The sequence below is a fragment of the Saccopteryx bilineata genome, chromosome 5 (assembly GCF_036850765.1).
Source record: "Saccopteryx bilineata isolate mSacBil1 chromosome 5, mSacBil1_pri_phased_curated, whole genome shotgun sequence".
In the NCBI taxonomy this organism is placed as follows: domain Eukaryota; kingdom Metazoa; phylum Chordata; class Mammalia; order Chiroptera; family Emballonuridae; genus Saccopteryx; species Saccopteryx bilineata.
Window position 1 is genome coordinate 90488336 of NC_089494.1, and position 21806 is coordinate 90510141.

The 21806-nt window shown below is 36.6% G+C and overlaps 1 protein-coding gene and 1 non-coding gene across 14 annotated transcripts in view; one reads left to right on the top strand and one right to left on the bottom strand.

Moving 5' to 3' along the window:
* MBD5 (methyl-CpG binding domain protein 5) overlaps positions 1 to 21806 on the bottom strand; it is a 521200-nt gene that overhangs the window by 273827 nt on the left and 225567 nt on the right. For 12 of the 13 annotated variants that reach the window (XM_066232972.1, XM_066232973.1, XM_066232966.1 and 9 more), the window contains one exon: positions 12140 to 12287. The exons of the other annotated variant lie outside the window; for it this stretch is intronic. The gene's annotated coding sequence lies outside the window, so the exon portion shown is untranslated. The remainder of the gene's footprint in view (positions 1 to 12139; positions 12288 to 21806) is intronic. 13 annotated transcript variants of the gene reach the window in all.
* LOC136307281 (small nucleolar RNA SNORA48) lies at positions 9119 to 9261 on the top strand. Its single transcript, XR_010725938.1, has one exon. It is a non-coding gene; the product is annotated as a small nucleolar RNA SNORA48 (small nucleolar RNA).

The window sequence follows — 21806 nt, forward strand, 5'->3', positions numbered from 1 at the left end:
GGGTGCCCGTGTTACCCCACAGAGAGGCAGAGTCAGAGGCCTTTCTGTGGGCCAAAAGCAGAATCTCTGGGCAGCCCCAGTGCCCTGGGAAAGCCGCGCATGGGAGGGAGCGAGAACTAATTCCAACAGTGGAAATTTTCCCTGCTGGTGGGGGTTTCACGCAGAGGGAAACACGGCCAGCCTCATATCCTGGTCTGCGCGCGCAGTTAGTGAGTGAGAGATTCCTCCGAGTGCCTCGGCAGTGCGCACCCGTGTTATCGCACAGAGGGGCAGAGTCAGGGGCCTTTGTGTGGGCCAAAGCGGAATCTCGGGCCGCCCCAGCGCCTTGCAAAAGCCGCGCACGGGGACGGAGCGAGAGCCAATTCCAATGCTGCAACTTTTCCATGTGGTTGGGGGTTTCACTCAGAGCGTGAGACTGCTGGCCGGATATCCTGGTCTGCGCACGCAGATAGTGAGGAGAGTTTCCTCCAAGCACCCCGGAAGTGGGCGCCCGCCTGTGTTACCAGACAGAGTGGCAGAGCCAGTGGTCTTTGAGTGGGTGGAAAGCCCGCCTGATGATGCTAGCAGCTCTGACTGACTGAGCCTTACCCAGAGCCCTGTGCTGCGTGGAAATAGAGTGGGGAGTTGCCAGCTCTTTGAGCCTCTACTATCCAGACAGAGGCAGCAGCAACCCCATAGCTGGATTATCAGGCTACTAATTGAGGAAGGAAAGACTAGGAGAAAGGCTCCAGGAACACGGACTCTCTCACTGTCGGAGCCTAGAAATGCTAATGAGCCTCGACTGCCAACGAGACTAAAGCACAATACATGACATTGCCATAGAGACTTATCAACTGCAAACCTCTACCTGAGCGTGTCAAAGGGGCAGAACCCGGGGTACAGAGTCACCGACCAGGAAGAGGGAGAGAAAAGAAAAAGCAAGAAGATAACCTCTCAAAATCAAGAATAATCTGCAGACTTTATAACCTATCCCATTTTATTATATTTGTTCGTTTGTTTCTCTTATCTTTATTCTTGATACTTTTTTTCCTCCTCCAATTTGGCCGATTAACTCTCTGCCAGTCTTACTCTCTCCTCTCCTTGAACTACACTACCCATAAGTGTTACATCTCCCATTATCTTTTCTCTCCTCTTCCTTTCTCTCTATGAGGGTTGCACTCCAAAACCCTTAACTCTCTCTCTCTCTCTGTCTCTCCTTTCTTTTTTCTTCTCTTAGTGGTTCCCTCTTTTTTTCTCTCTCTCTCTTTCTTTTCTCCCTCTATATTAGTTTCTTCCTTTCTCCTTTACATTTCCTCTCATTCAAACCTCAATAACAAACAAATTATCTTATCTGGGACTCAAACTTATGTTTGTGGCATTTTGGGGGGGTTTTACTTCACCTTTTAACTCACTAGCAGTGCTCCCATCCCTGGCTCTCCATTTTATCTAGTTCTTGTTCAACTAAATACAATAGTAATTATTTAATTTGTTCCCCCATTTTTCTGTTTTCCTTTTATTCCTCTCATCATAACTCTTAGACAACCAACACCTAAAAGCAAATCATTTTATTCTTGACCCAAATTTTTTTCTTATTTGCTTTTTGTGGGTCCATACCCTCTTTTTTTTTTTCTTTTTTTGTTTGCACCTTTATTACTTTTCCCCAATTCAGGCCCTCCATCACAGTCATTATTTGTTAAAATTCACAGTTCACCACAAGATTTTCTCAAGAAAGAGGGGAGAGGACAGGAGAGGAAAAAAAGAGGGGGGCAATAATTACCTTTTTTTAAAATTTTTATTTTATTTTATTTTTCTTTATTTCATTATTAATTTTTTTTTAAAAAAACAACTCTTTGATTTTTTATTTTTTATTTTTTTTAACTTTTTATTCTTTATTAAATCTCATTAATACTATCAACAAAACCTCCCTCAGATGCCATTAAGGAAGAGAAAATCGAATATCATGGATACAAAAGAAAGAGAGGTAACACAGCTAGATGAGGAAAAATCTATGGAGAAAAAATTTAATATATTGGAAACCTTGGAGCTAAATGACAGAGAATTCAAGATAGAAATCCTAAAAATCCTCCGAGATATACAAGAAAACACAGAAAGGCAATTTAGGGAGCTCAGAAAACAACTCAATGAACACAAAGAATATATATCCAAGGAAATTGAAAGTATAAAATCAAATCAAACAGAGATGAAAAACTCAATTCACGAGCTGAAAAACGAAGTAACAAACTTAGCTAATAGAACAGGTCAGATAGAAGAGAGGATTAGTGAAATAGAAGACAAGCAACTTGAGGCACAACAGAGAGAAGAAGAAAGAGACTCAAAAGTTAAAAAAAATGAGATAGCCCTACAAGAAGTATCTGACTCCATCAAAAAGAATAACATAAGAATAATAGGTATATCAGAGGGAGAAGAGAGAGAAAATGGAATGGAGAACATACTCAAACAAATAATAGATGAGAACTTCCCAAGCCTGTGGAAAGAACTAAAACCTCAAGTTCAAGAAGCAAACAGAACTCCAAGTTTTCTTAACCCCAACAAACCTACTCCAAGGCATATCATAATGAAATTGACACAAACCAACAGCAAAGAAAAAATTCTCAAGGCAGCCAGGGAAAAGAAGAATACAACATATAAAGGAAGGCCCATTAGATTATCATCAGATTTCTCAGCAGAAACTCTACAAGCTAGAAGAGAGTGGACCCCAATATTTAAAGTCCTGAAAGAGAGGAACTTTCAGCCACGAATATTATACCCATCAAAGCTATCCTTCAAATATGAAGGAGAAATAAAAACATTCACAGATACAGAAAAGATGAGGAAATTTATCATCAGAAAACCTCCACTCCAGGAATTACTAAAGGGGGTTCTCCAATCAGATACAAAGAACAACAACAACAACAAAAAAAACAGAGCCACAAGTAAAAGCTCCAAGAAGAACACAATAAAACCAAATTTAAACTGTGACAACAACAAAAAGAAAAAGGGGGAGAAGACGGAGATTAACAGTAGCAAAGGACAATGGAGTGCAAAAGTACTCACAAAATAGTTCGCTACAATGAACAGGGTAGGGACCCTTTTCATTACTCAAAGGTAACCACCATTGAAAAAACCACCACAGAAGCACATGAGATAAAAAAGATAGCAACAGAGAAAAGATGTATGGAATACAACCAAATAAAAACAAAAGATAGAAAAACGAAAGAGAAGGATCAAACAAGACACAAAACTAACAGAAAGCAAGATATAAAATGGCAATAGGGAACTCAAAAGTATTAATAATTATACTAAATGTAAACGGATTAAACTCACCAATAAAAAGGCACAGAGTAGCAGAATGGATTAAAAAAGAAAATCCAACTGTATGCTGCCTACAGGAAACTCATCTAAGTAACAAGGATAAAAACAAATTCAAAGTGAAAGGCTGAAAAACAATACTCCAAGCAAATAACATCCAAAAAAAAGCAGGTGTAGCAATACTCATATCGGATAATGCTGACTACAAGACAGGAAAAGTACTCAGAGACAAAAATGGCCATTTCATAATGGCTAAGGGGACACTGACTCAAGAAGACATAACAATTCTTAATATATATGCACCAAACCAAGGAGCACCAAAATATATAAGACAGCTACTTATTGATCTTAAAACAAAAACTGACAAAAATACAATCATACTTGAAGACCTCAATACACCACTTACGGCTCTAGATTGGTCATCCAAACAGAGAATCAACAAAGACATAGTGGCCTTAAACAAAACACTAGAGCACCTGGATATGATAGAGATCTACAGGACATTTCATCCCAAAGTGACTGAGTATACATTTTTCTCCAGTGTACATGGATCATTCTCAAGAATTGACCATATGTTGGGCCACAAAAACAACATCAGCAAATTCAGAAAAACTGAAGTTGTATCAAGTATATTTTCTGATCATAAAGCCTTGAAACTAGAATTCAACTGCAAAAAAGAGGAAAAAATCCCACAAAAATGTGGAAACTAAACAACATACTTTTAAAAAATGAATGGGTCAAAGAAGAAATAAGTGCAGAGATTAAAAGATATATACAGACTAATGAAAATGACAATACGACATATCAAAATCTATGGGATGCAGCAAAAGCAGTAGTAAGAGGAAAGTTCATATCACTTCAGGCATATATGAACAAACAAGAGAGAGCTCAAGTGAACCACCTAACTTCCCACCTTAAGGAACTAGAAAAAAAAGAACAAAGAAAACCCAAAACCAGCCGAAGAAAGGAGATAATAAAAATCAGAGCAGAAATAAATGAATTAGAGAACAGAAAAACTATAGAAAAAATTAATAGAACAAGGAGCTGGTTCTTTGAAAAGATCAACAAAATTGACAAACCCCTGGCAAGACTTACCAAGGAAAAAAGAGAAAGAACTCATATAAACAAAATCCAAAATGAAAGAGGAGAAATCACCACGGACACCGTAGATATACAAAGAATTATTGTAGAATACTACGAAAAACTTTATGCCACTAAATTCAACAACCTAGAAGAAATGGATAAATTCCTAGAAAAATACAACCTGCCTAGACTGAGTCAAGAAGAAGCTAAACAGACCTATCAGTAGAGAAGAAATAGAAAAAACCATTAAAAACCTCCCCAAAAATAAAAGTCCAGGCCCTGACGGCTATACCAGTGAATTTTATCAAACATTCAAAGAAGACTTGGTTCTTATTCTACTCAGTCTTCCAAAAAATTGAAGAAGAAGCAATACTTCCAAACACATTTTATGAGGCCAATATAACCCTCATACCAAAACCAGGCAAGGATGGCACAAAAAAAGAAAACTACAGACCAATATCTCTAATGAATACAGATGCCAAAATACTAAACAAAATACTAGCAAATCGAATACAACAACATATTAAAAAAATAATACATCATGATCAAGTGGGATTCATCCCAGAATCTCAAGGATGGTTCAACATACGTAAAACGGTTAACGTAATACAGCATATCAACAAAACAAAGAACAAAAACCACATGATTTTATCAATAGATACAGAAAAGGCTTTCGATAAAATACAACACAATTTTATGTTTAAGACTCTCAACAAAATGGGTATAGAAGAAAATATCTCAACATGATAAAGGCCATATATGATAAACCATCAGCTAATATCATATTAAATGGCACTAAACTGAAGGCTTTCCCCCTTAAATCAGGAACAAGACAGGGTTGTCCACTCTCTCCACTCTTATTTAATGTGGTACTAGAGGTTCTAGCCAGAGCAATCAGACAAGACAAAGAAATAAAAGGCATCCATATCGGAAAAGAAGAAGTAAAGGTATCACTTTTTGCAGATGATATGATCCTATACATCAAAAACCCCAAAGAATCCACAAAAAGACTACTAGAAACAATAAGCCAATCCAGTAAGGTCACAGGATACAAAATTAACATAGAGAAGTCAATAGCCTTTCTTTATGCCAACAATGAAACAATTGAGAACGAACTCAAAAGAATAATCCCCTTCACGATTGCAACAAAAAAAATAAAATACTTAGGAATAAACATAACAAAGAATGTAAAGGACTTATATAATGAAAACTATAAACCATTGTTAAGGGAAATCGAAAAAGATATAATGAGATGGAAGAATATACCTTGTTCTTGGCTAGGAAGAATAAATATAATCAAGATGGCTATATTACCCAAAGCAATATACAAATTTAATGCAATTCCCATCAAAATTCCAATGACGTTTTTTAAAGAAATAGAGCACAAAATCATCAGATTTATATGGAACTATAAAAAACCCCGAATAGCCAAAGCAATCCTAAAGAAAAAGAATGAAGCTGGGGGCATTACAATACCTGACTTCAAACTCTATTATAGGGCCATGACAATCAAAACAACATGGTATTGGCAGAAAAATAGACACTCAGACCAATGGAACAGAATAGAAAGTCCAGAAATAAAACCACATCTATATAGTGAAATAATTTTTGATAAAGGGGCCAACAACACGCAATGGAGAAACGAAAGCCTCTTCAATAAATGGTGCTGGGAAAACTGGAAAGCCACATACAAAAGAATGAAACTGGACTACAGTCTCTCCCCCTGTACAAAAATTAACTCAAAATGGATCAAAGATCTAAACATAAGACCTGAAACAATTAAGTACATAGAAGAAGACATAGGTACTCAACTCATGGACCTGGGTTTTAAAGAGCATTTTATGAATTTGACTCCACAGGCAAGAGAAGTGAAGGCAAAAATTAATGAATGGGACTACATCAGACTAAGAAGTTTTTGTTCAGCAAGAGAAACTGATAACAAAATAAACAGAAAGCCAACTAAATGGGAAATGGTATTTTCAAACAACAGCTCAGATAAGGGCCTAATATCCAAAATATACAAAGAACTCATAAAACTCAACAACAAACAAACAAACAATCCAATAAAAAAATGGGAAGAGGATATGAACAGACACTTCTCCCAGGAAGAAATACAAATGGCCAACAGATATATGAAAAGATGCTCATCTTCTTTAGCTATTAGAGAAATGCAAATCAAAACTGCAATGAGATACCACCTCACACCTGTTCGATTAGCTATTATTAGCAAGACAGGTAATAGCAAATATTGGAGAGGCTGTGGAGAAAAAGGAACCCTCATACACTGTTGGTGGGAATGTAAAGTAGTACAACCATTATGGAAGAAAGTATGGTGGTTCCTCAAAAAACTGAAAATTGAACTACCTTATGACCCAGCAATCCCTCTACTGGGTATATACCCCAAAAACTCAGAAACATTGATACGTAAAGACACATGCAGCCCCATGTTTATTGCAGCATTATTCACAGTGGCCAAGACATGGAAACAACCAAAAATCCTGTCAATAGATGACTGGATAAAGAAGATGTGGCACATATACACTATGGAATACTACTCAGCTATAAGAAATGATGACATCGGAACATTTACAGCAAAATGGTGGGATCTTGATAACATGATAAGAAGCGAAATAAGTAAATCAGAAAAACCCAGGAACTGCATTATTCCATACGTAGGTGGGACATAAAAGTGAAACTAAGAGACATTGATAAGAGTGTGGTGGTTACGGGGGGGAGGGGGGAATGGGAGAGGCAAAGGGGAAAAAAAAAATTCTAGCGGTATAGAATACAAAATGATATACAACCAAGTAATATTCATTGAATCTTAGATTTAAGATATTTCACTTTTTTTCACCAGGAATGTTATCTTTACTTCTCTTTTTCATTCCTTGGGTGTGTTGTAAAGAATTCCATTTTCTTTTTACATGGACTAGAGAAGAGATCTTAAATTAACTGTGTAATAAAGAATTTTTTGAATACAAAAAAAAAAAAAAAAAAAGAAACCATGTTCAAGGAATTATACTGCCAAATCATTACAAGCAAAACATATACATCTACTCATAGATTATGTCTTGTCACAAGTGAAACAATCATTGTTCTAGAAGATAATTGTTTTTACAATACTTTTTTCTTCTCTAACTTTATCCTCAGTTAAAATATACAGTGTGTCCGTAAAGTCATGGTGCACCCTTGATGGGTCACTGGAAAGCAATAAAAGACGATAGAAATGTGAAATCTGCACCAAATAAAAGGAAAACCCTCCCAGTTTCTGTAGGATGATGTGGCAGCTTGTGCACATGCGCAGATGATGATGTAGTGGAGCAGCCCACGGCCATGCCAGTCGAGATGTGGACGGTACAGAGGAAAGTTCAGTGTGTTCTGTGGCTTGCTAAATTTGAATTCATGACCAAAGTGCAACGCGGATATCGGCACATTTATAACGAAGCACCACCACATAGGAATAACATTACTCAGAGGGATAAGCAGTTGAAGGAAACCGGCAGTTTGGTGGAGAAACCCCGTTCTGGTAGGCCATCAGTCAGTGACGAGTCTGTAGAGGCTATACGGGATAGCTACCTAAGGAGCCCTAAAAAATCTATGTGTGAGCCCACATCGAACTGCACTGAATAGGTATGAAACTGGGAGAGTTTTCCTTTTATTTGGTGCAGATTTCACATTTCTATCGTCTTTTGTTGCTTTCCTGGGACTGGTCAAAAGTGCACCATGACTTTACGGACACACTGTATATCTAAACATATCTACATAGATAAAGAAAAGACAATATTATTGGTTAAATTGTGCCCCTTCTCCCAAAAGATACATTCAAATCCTAACCCTGGACACCTATGAATGTGACCTTATTTGTAAAAGATGTAATTAAATTAAGAAGTCATGCTGAATTAGGGTGGACCCTAATCCAATATGACCCTATCCTTGTTTTTATTTGTTTTTAATTCTTTTATATTTATAAAATTTTTATTTATTGGTTTCAGTGAGAGAGGAAGAGGGGAGGGAGAGAGAGAGATAGGAACATTGAGCTGTTCTTGCATGTGCCCTGACCAAAGATTGAACCAGAAACCTTTGTGCTTTGGGACCATACTCTAACCAACAAAGCTATCTGGCCAGGGCTAACTTTGTTCTTGTCAGAAGAGACGAGACATACACATAGACACTGAAAGAGAAAAAATGAGTCATGAGGGAGGCAGAGATTGAAGTGATGAGTGTATAAGACAAGGAAAGCCAAGGACCAGAAGCTAGGAGAAAGGCATGGAACAGATTCTCCCTGGAACCTTTACAAGAGCATGGTGCTGAGGACAACTTGATTTTTTACTTCTAGGCTTAATAACTGTGGGAGAATAAATTTTTGGTCATATAAACCACCTAGTTTGTGATAATTTATTCAGCAGACCTAGGAAATTAAGCTAGAAAAACCACCTTTTTACTTCTAATTTTTTAGTGGAGAAATTTAATCAGTTTCTCACGCTAACTAAGCACCTGATCAATGTACAGTTGTGTCCTGCCACATGACGGTTCACTTTTGTGGTCTCACAGTATCGTGGATTTTTAAATTGTATTACATCTAATTTGGTATCGTGGATTTTTTTTGCTATATTGCAGGATTTTGCAGCATATTAGTATTTTAATATATTTATTATTTTAATTATTTTTGTGGTAAAACAAGCATTTTCTAGCCTAAATATTGAAAACAATATAAAAACATAAAAAATATTAATAAAAACATTAAAATAGCCCATGGCAATGGGCAAGGAGGCACCTGATTGGGGGTGCTGTTCTTATATCAGTCAGGGACAAAGCAGGGTTCAGCCCTAGTTCATCCTAGCTTGATGCCTGTATTGGTGGCCAGAACTGTTTCATGCCTAGGGCACATAAAACAAAACAACAAAAAAAACCCAAAACATTAAAAGAATATTAAATCGAAATAAAATATGTACAAAGTATTTAAGAGCATAGGAAGTGTTTATAAGAGTGTGGGAAAGGTTTATAAGAGTATGGGGAGGGTTTATAAAGCCTTAAAATATATATATAAATAAGAAAATAAATATAAGGCCACTACTTTGCAGATTTTCGCCTACCGCGAGGGGTTCTGGAACCTAGCCCACATGATAGACGAAAGACCACTGTATCCATAAAATATATTTAATACTAAGAAGAAAATTCTTCAACTCTCTCTGCTTTGCACATGGAATATTTCTCCAAACAATAGTGGTTGATAAAAAGTTAAAATTTTAGAACAGGCAGTAAGTCCGTGGATACCCACGTAAAATTTCTTGTAAATTTTGGAATGCATATTGTTTTCATGAAGATCAAAGGTTAATAACCAATTTTTAAAAATGTTTTTAAACCATGATTTCTGCATAAATGGCATTTTCACGTGTTTAAACATAAACTTTGAACTGCTTGTTGGGAAACTTCAATGAGAACAAAATTAAGTAGTAGTACAACAGACATAATAATGTAAAAGAAATTTGGCATGAGTATAATGGACACATTCATTAATTATTTTGCAAGAGCTAAGCTTACTATGAGGAAACCTATTTCAATCATTTTGCAAAAAGTAGGATAACTACATTACACATTTGTTGAATTATGTGCTAGGTGAATGCTAAATATCTAAGCTTTGTACTTATATTATCATCTATACCACTTAATCCTCACAATTACATTACTATTAGCATCCAAATATGAAAGATGTACAAATTGGGTGTCAAAGACAATCAATGATTTAACCAAGGTCACACAGCTGTGGGTAAGGCACAGGGTTAATCAGTCAGTCTTAACCACTCTGAATTCGTCATACCTATCAGTCATACATGCTATGTTCTAATTGCCTTTCTAACTACTAAACATTTTTACAATGTTAGTTTGCAAATAAACCTTAAAATATGGGAATAAGTGAAAAATTCAACAGTTTTGATTAGAACTATAAATATCTGTGGCAAATTAATGACACAGTCATAGTCATAAATAGAATGCAATTCAAAGAGAACAAAGGGCTAGTTCTTAATGTGAAAGAAATATAAATTAGAGCTATCTGACACAAGATTGTTGCTGTGATTAAAGATCAAAATAAGATGTAGATGAGTTTAAAAAGGGAACGTTAGAGAAAGAAACGGAACAAGAAGTTGCCTATGGAGTAGTACTGTTTATGGAAACTAGTTCCACCAATTTAGGAATTGTCGATATAAAGTATTTTTTTGAAATAGTTAAGTGAATTATATTAAACTAAGAATATATTTAAATCATGATTACAGTAATTCTAAGAAAAGAAGTTTTAGAAACAGTCACTTAATAAATGTGTGCAAAGGAATATAAAAAAGAACTTGCTACTCCTGAGGGCTGTTTTACTAGATTGGTTTGCTTAAGAAAGCAGTAGAATCAATCTATCTATCTATCTATCTATCTATCTATCTATCTATCTATCTATCTACCTACCTACCTACCTACCTACCTACCTACCTATCTATCTAGAAAATCCCTCCTTACAAACTGAAGGTATACATTATCAGCAGTTCAGAAAGGTTAGGTGTGTGTCTGCTAGAGGCAGCCAGTGGATAACCACTTAATAGTTCTATAAAGCCCAGTGACTGCATAATGATGCTATTCTTATACTATGAGGCAAGGGCAACACAGCTGCTCTTTCTTTTCTTTGGTGATCAGGATTTGCTGTCCAAAAAGTTGCAGAATAATTTCAATGTAATTAGATGAAATTTTCCCTAACAGAAAAGCAAGAATTAATTTTGACTCTAGTTACTGAAAGAGACTCAGAAGCTCTACATTGGGCTTTTTAAACATTTATGGACTCCTTTACTTAGAAAGCATTCCTCTTTGTTCAACTTAAAAAGTAGACTCTTTTGCTGGATGACCTTAGGCCCCTGAGTTGAATTAACATTAAATAAAAAATTCTGAGCAAATCTCTAGTTTCTCTGTTTGTATAAAATGCTTTGAAGAAATTCAATTTTAGTGCATTCTACTTAATTTTTTATGAGTTTACTTTATTTCATTTTATATTTATCTATTTAAGTCTTTTTTTTTCCATGAAATTAGAGAAGGCAGATTCCTTATGTTTATATTTTTGTTCTTTAAAATAAATAGTCAATTTCTTTCCAGGCAAGCATTCCCATTAAAAGGTAATGTAATTAATTTCATTTTGGAAGATGGCAATGTGGCCCACAATCCTTGGCTCGCTGTTTTTTCAGGAAAAGGAAGAGCAGCTGTGAAAGTAAAAATTCAATGGGATCTTTTGATGTAGACTTTTCACAACATATAAGCTGTGAGGAATATAGAGAGATGACTCCCCAAGAGTTTGGAGCACGTTAGAATATTTAAAAATCAGTGGGAAAAATGCAAGAATGAAAACAATTCATAACTGGTATGGATAATTTTAAAATAAATAGAAAATGATTCTAAGTTCCAAAAATATTTAGTATTTGTAGTTATATGATATGTGTGTCCGAGATAGATACAAAGAGCTGTTTCCAAACATGGGTACTTAATTTCTGTTATTTAAATTTTTATTTTGTATCTAGGGATGTGATATATTTCTATACTATGTAAGGGCAAAAGCAGCTTAATTCAGTGTAGTTCTTGACATGCAACAATACTCAGGAAAAAAAAAGGAAGAGAGAAATAGCTTAGTTATATAAATTACTATATTGAACACTTTTAGTATTTACATTAAAATATAATTCTACTCATTTCTACATACTTCATAATAAAAAATTCATAGCATCAATATTTCATTGCTTGCCTCCAAAAAATTGTTGACATCCTCTGTGGCCATCTGCCAAGGTGGTCATTCCTTTGTATTTGACGGAATTAGAGAAGGATCACAATCTATAAACTGATGAAGAAAAATATTCTGTGCTCTTGGCTTCTGGTATTTTATTTCCTTGGTCCTGTTAAAAAGGGATTAAGGGTGAATTTATCAATTTTGAACAGAGAGCCAGTTATTTCATTTTTCTTTAGTCTCATATTTAAGGACATTTTGAGATTTTTTGAGATTTTATGAGTTCTCATTAAGAATCAAAGAATTTTAGTTTTACACACAGGACTTACTAAATTTATGACTGTAGGCAAGGAAGAACTATATCAATCAGATGATTCAATCCCCATTTTTCACACTATGAGAAACTGAAATCCAGAGAGGTTAAACAACTCAACCAATGTTATAACCAATTAATGGCAGAGCCAGCATAAGAAACCAGTTCTTATTACTCCACGTGGAGGGTCCTTTCCTATAATTGTCTACCTGAGAGGGAAATTGGGAAAAACACTATCATGCCCAAGCTAATTTCTCAGCCCTAATACTTAAAAATCTAGAACAAGAAAAAACAAACTGAGAGTTTATTATTTAGATTACTAATTCAAAGCATGGCACTTGGTCAATGGATATCTAAGAGTTTATTTTATTAAAGCATGATCATTTTATTAAAAATAACCAGTTATCATTAAATTTCTGAATTTTATCCAGAGTCATAATCACGTATTTTTCCCAATTCTTACTACTGCAACATAGCAAAAGAGTGGTATTTATTATCTGCAGAGCAACAGATAGAAATTTTTAAAAAGAAAATTGAATTTTGGATATACCCTTGGTCAAAACCCTTCAAAGACATCCCATAACATTTAAAATGAAATCCAAAGGTCTTATCTTGCCTCAAATGACTGGCCCCCTGGTTCCCTCTGACAGCCTATCTGATCACTCTTCCCTTGCTTGTTCTTATACAGCTCGAGTGGCCTGTACATCAATGTGCTAAGTAAGCACACTTTTGGTTTAGGTCTTCGACCATGGTCTTCCCTTACACAAGGACATTTTCTTTTCCAGAGAGCCACGTCTGTTCCAATGACTGACACACACTCTTTTCTATTGACAGTTCCATGCATGTTTCAGAATCTGCTCAAATGTCAGCTCCCAAGGAAGTCTTCCCTTACTAGTCTAGCTAAACAACTTCTCTTCCCTCCAACACTCACCCCCTACTGGCTTTCATTCTCTATACCCACATCTGCTTCATTTCCATTCACAGTATTTATAATTTCTAGATGTTATACAGCTCAACACAATCCCTATGGCAGCCAGAGTGGTTCTGAATACAGTAATATTTGAATGCTTAAAGGTAATATGGTGAATGTACTATAATTAGGAAACATGCATCGCCTCCCCATTTGAGAGATCTGGGACAGCACCCTGAAATAAAATGTTATTATCTCTACAGAAAAATATAGATGCATTTTAAGTGATACTTTAAAAGATTAAATAGCCTCACAGTTTTACAACCAAGTAAGTTCAAAATTATAGTTGTAAAATCTTTTGCCACTACATGAATGGCAAAAACTTTAATTTTCAGAATTTTTTGATTTTGGAATTAAAGATAAGTGATTGTGAATATATTACATATTAATTTATGTCTTTATTGTCCACTTCACTCACATAATGTATGCTCACAAGACCAGAGACCTTTTGTTGTTGTTGTTGTATGCCCAGTGTCAACAACAAAAAAAGTATTCAATCAATATTAGTAAAAGGGATTAGGGAGTGCCTGACCTGTGGTGGCGCAGTGGATAAAGTGGCAACCTGGAAACGCTGAGGTTGCCGGTTCAAAACCCTGGGCTTGCCTGGTCAAGGCACATATGGAAGTTGATGCTTTCTGCTCCTCCCCCCTTCTCTCTCTCTCTCTCTCTCTCCCATCTCTATAATGAATAAAATCTTTTAAAAAAAGGGATAAGGGAAGGCTTCTGTAAGGATGTTTTGTTTTGTTTACATTGTAAGTAAATCCTATGCTATAATAAAGCAATTTTTCTCAATTGAAGGAATAGTTGAAAATTTTATTTTAATAACATCTTTCTATAAATATTTTAAAAATTTTTATTTATTGACTTTATAGAGAAAGAGGAAGGGAGAAAGAGAAAGAGAGAGGGAGAGAACATTGATTTGTTGTTCCACTTATTTATGCATTCATTGGTTGATTCTTGTATGTGCCCTGACTGGGAATTGAACCCATAATCTTCCTGTATTGAGATTCCACTCCAACCAATGGAGCTACCTGACCAGGCTTAATAGCTTCTTAAAATTACTTCTTCTTTTAAGGTTCACTGAAAGAAAAAGGAAATGTGACAGACAGCATTTAGATAAAAATATAGTACATAATACCTGGAAAAATATAGGACATAATACCTGGGATGTGTGATAAGTGGGAAGAGTTCTCAACCAGAATTCTAGAAATCTTTTTATTTTTTCTTCTTTTCAAAGTGAAAGAATGGGAGATAGAGATACAGACTCCTGCATGTGCTCTGACCAAGACCCACCCTGCAACCCCCGTCTGGGGCTGATGCTCTGCTCATCTGAGATCATGCTCACAATGGAGCTATTTTCAGCGCCCGAGGTGGAGGCTCAACGGAATGATCCTCAGCACCTGGGTCAGTGAGCTCAAACCAGTCAAGCCATGGCTGCAGGAAGGGAAGAGAGAGAGAGAGAGAGAGAGAAACAGAGAAGGAAGATGGGGAGGGTAGAGAAGCAGATGGTGGCTTCTCCTGTGTGCCCTAGTGGGGAATCAAACCTGGGACTTCCACATGCCAGGATGTTGCTCTACCACTGAGTCAACTGGCCAGGGTGAATGCTAGAGATCTTGATTTGCTTCCTTGCATTCTCTATTTTTAAGTTAACTACTTATTTACTTATAATTTATCCATCCATCTAACTCCTTCTCTTTGATTTAGATAACCCACCATTCTTGGCTCCCTTTATTATCTGTAAATTGAGTTGGTAGAACTGATGATCTTTAGTAGATTTATGATTTACAACAGTTAAATAATTGAGGCAGTAACCAATCTATCCCAGAAGGTGGCTGGCCAATCTAAAAGACATATGTTCTTGCTCATCTAATCTACAATTAAAAAAAAAGATTAGTTTTTAATAAAATTTTAACATGTCTGTTTAGTTCCAATGAAGTGACACATTTGCCAAATATGTATTTTACCACTTAGCTTTTTGTGTAAGTTTCTGGATAAGAGTATGCCTAATAATATTTATTAAGCATTTACTATGTGCCAGGCACTATTCCATGCTTTTTACATATATTAAACTTATAGCTACTTTATTAGATAGGTATTAATACTACCCTCCCTGTGGTAAACTGAGTCACTCCTCCCTATCCCCACCACACATCCATGGAAGGTGTTTTTATACCTCTCTGCTCTACAACTGTGGGCTTGCTTTGACAAAATGGAGTAACAGCAGGTATCACACAAGAAAAGCCTTGAGCCCTGGCTAGTTGGCTCAACAGTAGAGCATCTGCCCCATGTGTGGAAGTCCCGGGTTCAATTCCTGGACAGGGCACACAGGAGAAGCACCCATATGCTTCTCCACCCTTCCATTTCTCCTTTCTCTCTATCTCTCTCTTCCTCTCCCACAGCCAAGGCTCCATTGGAGCGAGGTTGGCTTGGGCGCTGAGGATGGCTCCATGGCCTCTGCCTAAAGCGCTAGAGTGGATCTGGTTGGAACAGTGCATTGCCCCAGATAGGCAGATCATTGCCCCCTAGTGGGCATGCTGGGTGGATCCTGGTCGGGTGCATGTGGGAGTCTGTCCTTGTGCCTCACCATTTCTCACTTCAGAAAAATACACACACAAAAAAAAAGCCTTGAAATACACTTTAGCAGTTGGGTTTCTCCCTTGTTAGCCTGCCTTTTATTCTGAGAAAAAAGTCCGTGGGGTAGCTGTAGATCCACGGAAGATGAGAGCCATCTGACAGATGTAGACCCATCCTAGATCAGACTTACTCCTGCTTGTCCAGACTGTTGATCAGGACTAAATGCTTATTGAGGTATGCCAAGATCTGTAGTTTGCACTGTAGCAAAAGTGGCTGATAAACCCTCTTTTTACAGACAAAATGAAGGTCAGAGATGAACTTGTCTAAACTTTCACAGTAAGGCAAAGATATAAAGCCATGCATCACTGGCTCAACGGTCTATACCCTTAACCCCTATGCTATATCACCACTACATTATACTGGCTGTATTATATGATATAAAGACATTTATTAAGATGGCAGTAAAGAATCTGGTACATACTAAAATTCATAAATGTAAATGTAGTCTATCTAATTGTTAATGGAAAATATGTCTTACAGCTTCAAGCAAAATGTTTTATCTTAAGACATTAATGAATATAAATTTATTGTTTTCTGGAGTCAGATTAATAAGACTACCCATCACTTGAGGTAGCTTCCCAATTCATCCTAATACTAACCAGTGGCTCTCAGTGTTGATAGTTCTACATCATGACTCTACCTCTGACTCTGGCTGACCAGTTCAGGAATGTGTGATCCAAGCTGGACAATCAAGTTTCTTATAATATTTTAATATTTGGCAATATGACCAGGAATCCTCATTAATGGACCCTTCTGAAGAAAGCTGAAATTCCCAGAGCTATCCTTTTTCCTTTCCTTCCCACCTGTCTACTCCATGAGATACTCCAGTATTTTTCCAGATGAATAAGCTTGCCAAAATTTGTTTTTCTTGCTGCAAGCAAATGAAATTTAATCAAAATAGGCTTTAAAAAAGTGTTCTTTTTTGTTATAATTTTGAATTGTAGAGGAAGGATTTCTTAGAGACCAAATAGAGGTTACTTTTGTTTTTTATCCTATCAAAGTAGTTTTTACAAGTTAGCTATGGATTGTGTATCCTCTGATACTACTTAAAAATTCTCCCAAAATTTAAAAACTGGGGTTCGGAGGGATACTAAAAAGTTTGTGCACAGAACTATATATTAGTACAGATGAATAAAGTAGATTTCCTTTGTATTTTTACATATTTTATATATTTAAAAACATTTCATGTAGAATGAGCTTTATATATTCCCTTTGCAAATGTAAGACAGTGGTCTCCAACCTTTTTTGGGCCACGGACCAGTTTAATGTCAGAAAATATTATCACGGACCGGCCTGTAGGGTGGGACAAATAAATGTATCATGTGACTGAGACAAGCGTCAAGAGCAGGGGTCCCCAAACTTTTTACATAGGGGGCCAGTTCACTGTCCCTCAAACCGTTGGAGGGCCGGACTATAAAAAAAGTATGAACAAATTCCTATGCACACTGCACATATCTTATTTTAAAGTAAAAAAACAAAACGGGAACAAATACAATATTTAAAATAAATAACAAGTAAATTTAAATCAACAAACTGACCAGTATTTCTTTTTTTTTTTTTTTTTTAAATAAATTTTTATTAATGTTAATGGGATGACATTAATATTTCAGGGTACATATATTCAAAGAAAACATGTCTAGGTTATCTTGTCATTAAATTATGTTGCATACCCCTCACCCAGAGTCAGATTGTCCTCCGTCACCCTCTGTCTAGTTTTCTCTGTGCCCCTCCCCCTCCCCCTAACTCTCTCCCTCCCTCCCTCCTGCATCCTCCCTCCCCCCACCCCTGGTAACCACCACTCTCTTGTCCATGTCTCTCAGTCTCGTTTTTATATTCCACCAATGTATGGAATCATGTAGTTCTTGTTTTTTTCTGATTTACTTATTTCACTCCGTATGATGTTATCAAGATCCCACCATTTTGCTGTAAATGATCTGATGTCATCATTTCTTATGGCTGAGTAGTATTCCATAGTGTATATGTGCCACATCTTCTTTATCCAGTCTTCTATTGAAGGGCTTTTTGGTTGTTTCCATGTCTTGGCCACTGTGAACAGTGCTGCAATGAACATAGGGCTACATGTGTCTTTACGTATCAATGATTCTGAGGTTTTGGGGTATATACCCAGTAGAGGGATTGCTGGGTCATAAGGTAGTTCTATTTGCAGTTTTTTGAGGAACCACCATACTTTCCTCCATAATGGTTGTACTACTTTACATTCCCACCAACAGTGTATGAGGGTTCCTTTTTCTCCGCAGCCTCTCCAACACTTGCTATTACCCGTCTTGTTGATAATAGCTAATCTAACAGGGGTGAGGTGGTATCTCATTGTAGTTTTGATTTGCATTTCTCTAATAACTAATGAAGCTGAGCATCTTTTCATATATCTGTTGGCCATTTGTATTTCTTCCTGGGAGAAGTGTCTGTTCATGTCCTCTTCCCATTTTTTTATTGGATTGTTTGTTTGTTTGTTGTTGAGTTTTATGAGTTCTTTGTAAATTTTGGATATTAGGCCCTTATCTGAGCTATTGTTTGAAAATATCAGTTCCCATTTAGTTGGCTGTCTGTTTATTTTGGTATCGGTTTCTCTTGCTGAGCAAAAACTTTTTATTCTGATGTAGTCCCATTCATTATGGCCTTCACTTCTCTTGCCATTGGAGTCAAGTTCATAAAATGTTCTTTAAAACCCAGGTCCATGAGTTTAGTACCTATGTCTTCTTCTATGTACTGTATTGTTTCAGATCTTATATTTAGGTCTTTGATCCATTTTGAATTAATTTTAGTACACGGGGACAGGCTGTAGTCGAGTTTCATTCTTTTGCATGTGGCTTTCCAGTTTTCCCAACACCATTTGTTGAAGAGGCTTTCTTTTCTCCATTTTGCGTTGTTGGCCTCCTTATCAAAGATTATTTGACCATATATATGTGGTTTTATTTCTGGTTTTAATACTTTCTATTCTGTTCCATTGCTGACCAGTATTTCAATGGGAACTATGGGCCTGCTTTTGGCTAATGAGATGGTCAATGTCCGGTTCCATATTTGTCACTGCTAGCCGTAACAAGTGATATGACACGCTTTCGAAGCCCTGACGCATGCATCCCGCGTCACCGGAAGTAGTACTGTACGTGAGCGACGCTGCGCTTTGCGGCACCTCCACATACAGTACTCCGGGAGCACAGGATGCATCTCTCACTGACCACCAATGAAAGAGGTGCCCCTTCTGGAAGTGCGGCGGGCCGGATAAATGGCCTCAGGGGGCCACATGCAGCTTGTGAGCTGTAGTTTGGGGACCCCTGGTCAAGAGTGAGTCTTAGACGGATGTAACAGAGGGAATCTGGTCATTTTTAAAAAATAAAACGGTTCAGACTTAAATATAAATAAAACGGAAATAATGTAAGTTATTTATTCTTTCTCTGTGGATCGGTACCAAATGGCCCACAGACCGGTACCAGTCAGTGGCCCGGGGGTTGGGGACCACTGATGTAAGACAAGTGAATATATGTGACTATTTGTGTCACTCATTCACTCAGAACTATCGATGAGACTCAAATATACTTCAGACAATTTTGGGAACTGAGAATAAAGCAGGGATATAACAGATAGTCACTGCCTGAATAGAGTAGTTATAAGAGAGAGTGAATTTGAAAATTTCTTAGTACTACTAGTAATGAGGTTGGTACACCTATATATAGTGAAGAGATAAGAGTTGCTTACAAGTGTGCGAGTATGGAGGCAAAAATCCTGGAAACATTTATGTGTAATCCTGAACCTATACCTAATCTTTAAGAGAGATACATCAGAATATATAGGGAGCCCTAGAATCTTATATAAGAGTAAATAATAAAGTGCAATCATCACCACAAAGGCAATGTTTATATCTCACTTTTTACTTTACCAGTGATTTCATATCTATTGTTACAACATAGCAGGCCATGTTAAAATTTCTTTTAATTTACTTCTGTGAGCTACTTATAAAGTGGGATAAAGAAACAATATTATAGGGGTCACAAAGAAGTTGCTGGGATGGTTTGATAGAATTGGCTGTGGAGAAGTTTAAGAATGTATTAAATTTTTAAAACCAAAGGGGGTTGGCACACTTCAGCCAGCAGAACAAATACAGTCTGCCCCCCCCCAGACAAGAATAGTATTTACATTTCTAAATGGTTTAAAAGCATAAACAATTTTGACAGCTGAAAATTATATGAAATTCACATTTCAGTATCCACACATACAGCTGGAACACAGCCATGCTCATTTGTCCAGTATTGCCTGTGACTACTTTCACTTCTCAACAGCAGAGTTGAATAGTTCCACAGAGACCTGCTAGCCGGTGAAGCCTAACGTATTTACTACCTTGGCTTTTATAGAAAACATTTGTTTTCCTTGATCTAGAACAGTGATTTTCAACCAGAGTGCCACATGAATTTTTAAAACATGCAATACCTGAATATTTAGTCAAGGGCAGTGACCTCTTTTCCCTTAGACTGTCAAAAAATTAATTAATTAATAAAAAAAGGCAATAGCCAACACAGTAGCAGTCCAGTGTGAATGAATCGAAATTATACCTATTTCTTTTTGTCAGATTAGCAAAAAATATTTTTTTTGTGCCTCAGAATTTAAGTAATTAATTCATGTGTGCCATGAGATAATAAAGATTGAAAATTGTGTCATTTAGAAGGCCATAGCATTTTCTAAGGAGTTCATAATCTTGAAGGCAATAATGATAGCTATCTAAACTTGTAATTAAATAAATTTAATAACTGTACAGTTATTTAAATATTTATTCCTCTTAAAATTGGATGATTTGAAAGCATCCAAGGTCTATGGGTGATTGACTACCTAGGGGCCTAAAATACGTATATGCTTATGATATAACTCAGCCACTCAGTCAGCTGATCACTTAAGTTATCTCTTTGTATTTAAATTATCTCATGGTGTTTGTTATCATTATAGAGGTTTACATTTCTTACCTGTCAGTCCTACAGTGTGAAATTTACTATTATATAGATTGCTGGTTAAAGACTGCAAACACCGAGAAACTTTTGGTGACAAATAATTAATGAGAAACATAAAAATCCTGTGAAGCCTATAAATTTGCCTTAAGATGACCATCATCAAATCTATTAGTTGCATTTATTTAATGAAAAGAAACCCCCTAGAAGTCTCAAATTCTTTAAAACGCAGTATTAAAAAGAGCATGATTATCACATCCAAAATTTTCTTTTCTTTTTGTGACAGAGACAGAGAGAGGAACAGACAGACAGGAAGGGAGAGAGATGAGAAGCATCAATTCTTCGTTGCGGCACCTTAGGTGTTCATTGATTGCTTTTTCATTTGTGCCTGAACGGGGGGGGGGGGGGCCTACAGCAGACTAGTGATTCCCTTTCTCAAGCCAGTGACCTTGAGTTCAAGCTGGTGAGCCTTGCTCAAACCAGATGAGCCCGTGCTCAAGCCAGCCACCTCGGGGTTTCGAAACTGGGTCCTCTGTGTCCCAGTCTGACGCTCTTTTCACTGCGCCACCACCTGGTCAGGTCCAAGATTTTCTTGAGCAAAATTATCTATTGATATTTAGAAATCTAATTCTGCTGATTTCAAAAGCATAAAATACAAAAAAACTCCAAAACATGAGAACATAAAAGTAGTTTTGAACATTTGATGCTGTAACTTAGTTACTTTTCAGTATATATTTAAATTCTCTCTAGGCCTCAAAGTCAAATATTACTTAAAACATTGTTAAAATTTTATATTTACTGTTGTCAAAACCTCTCCCC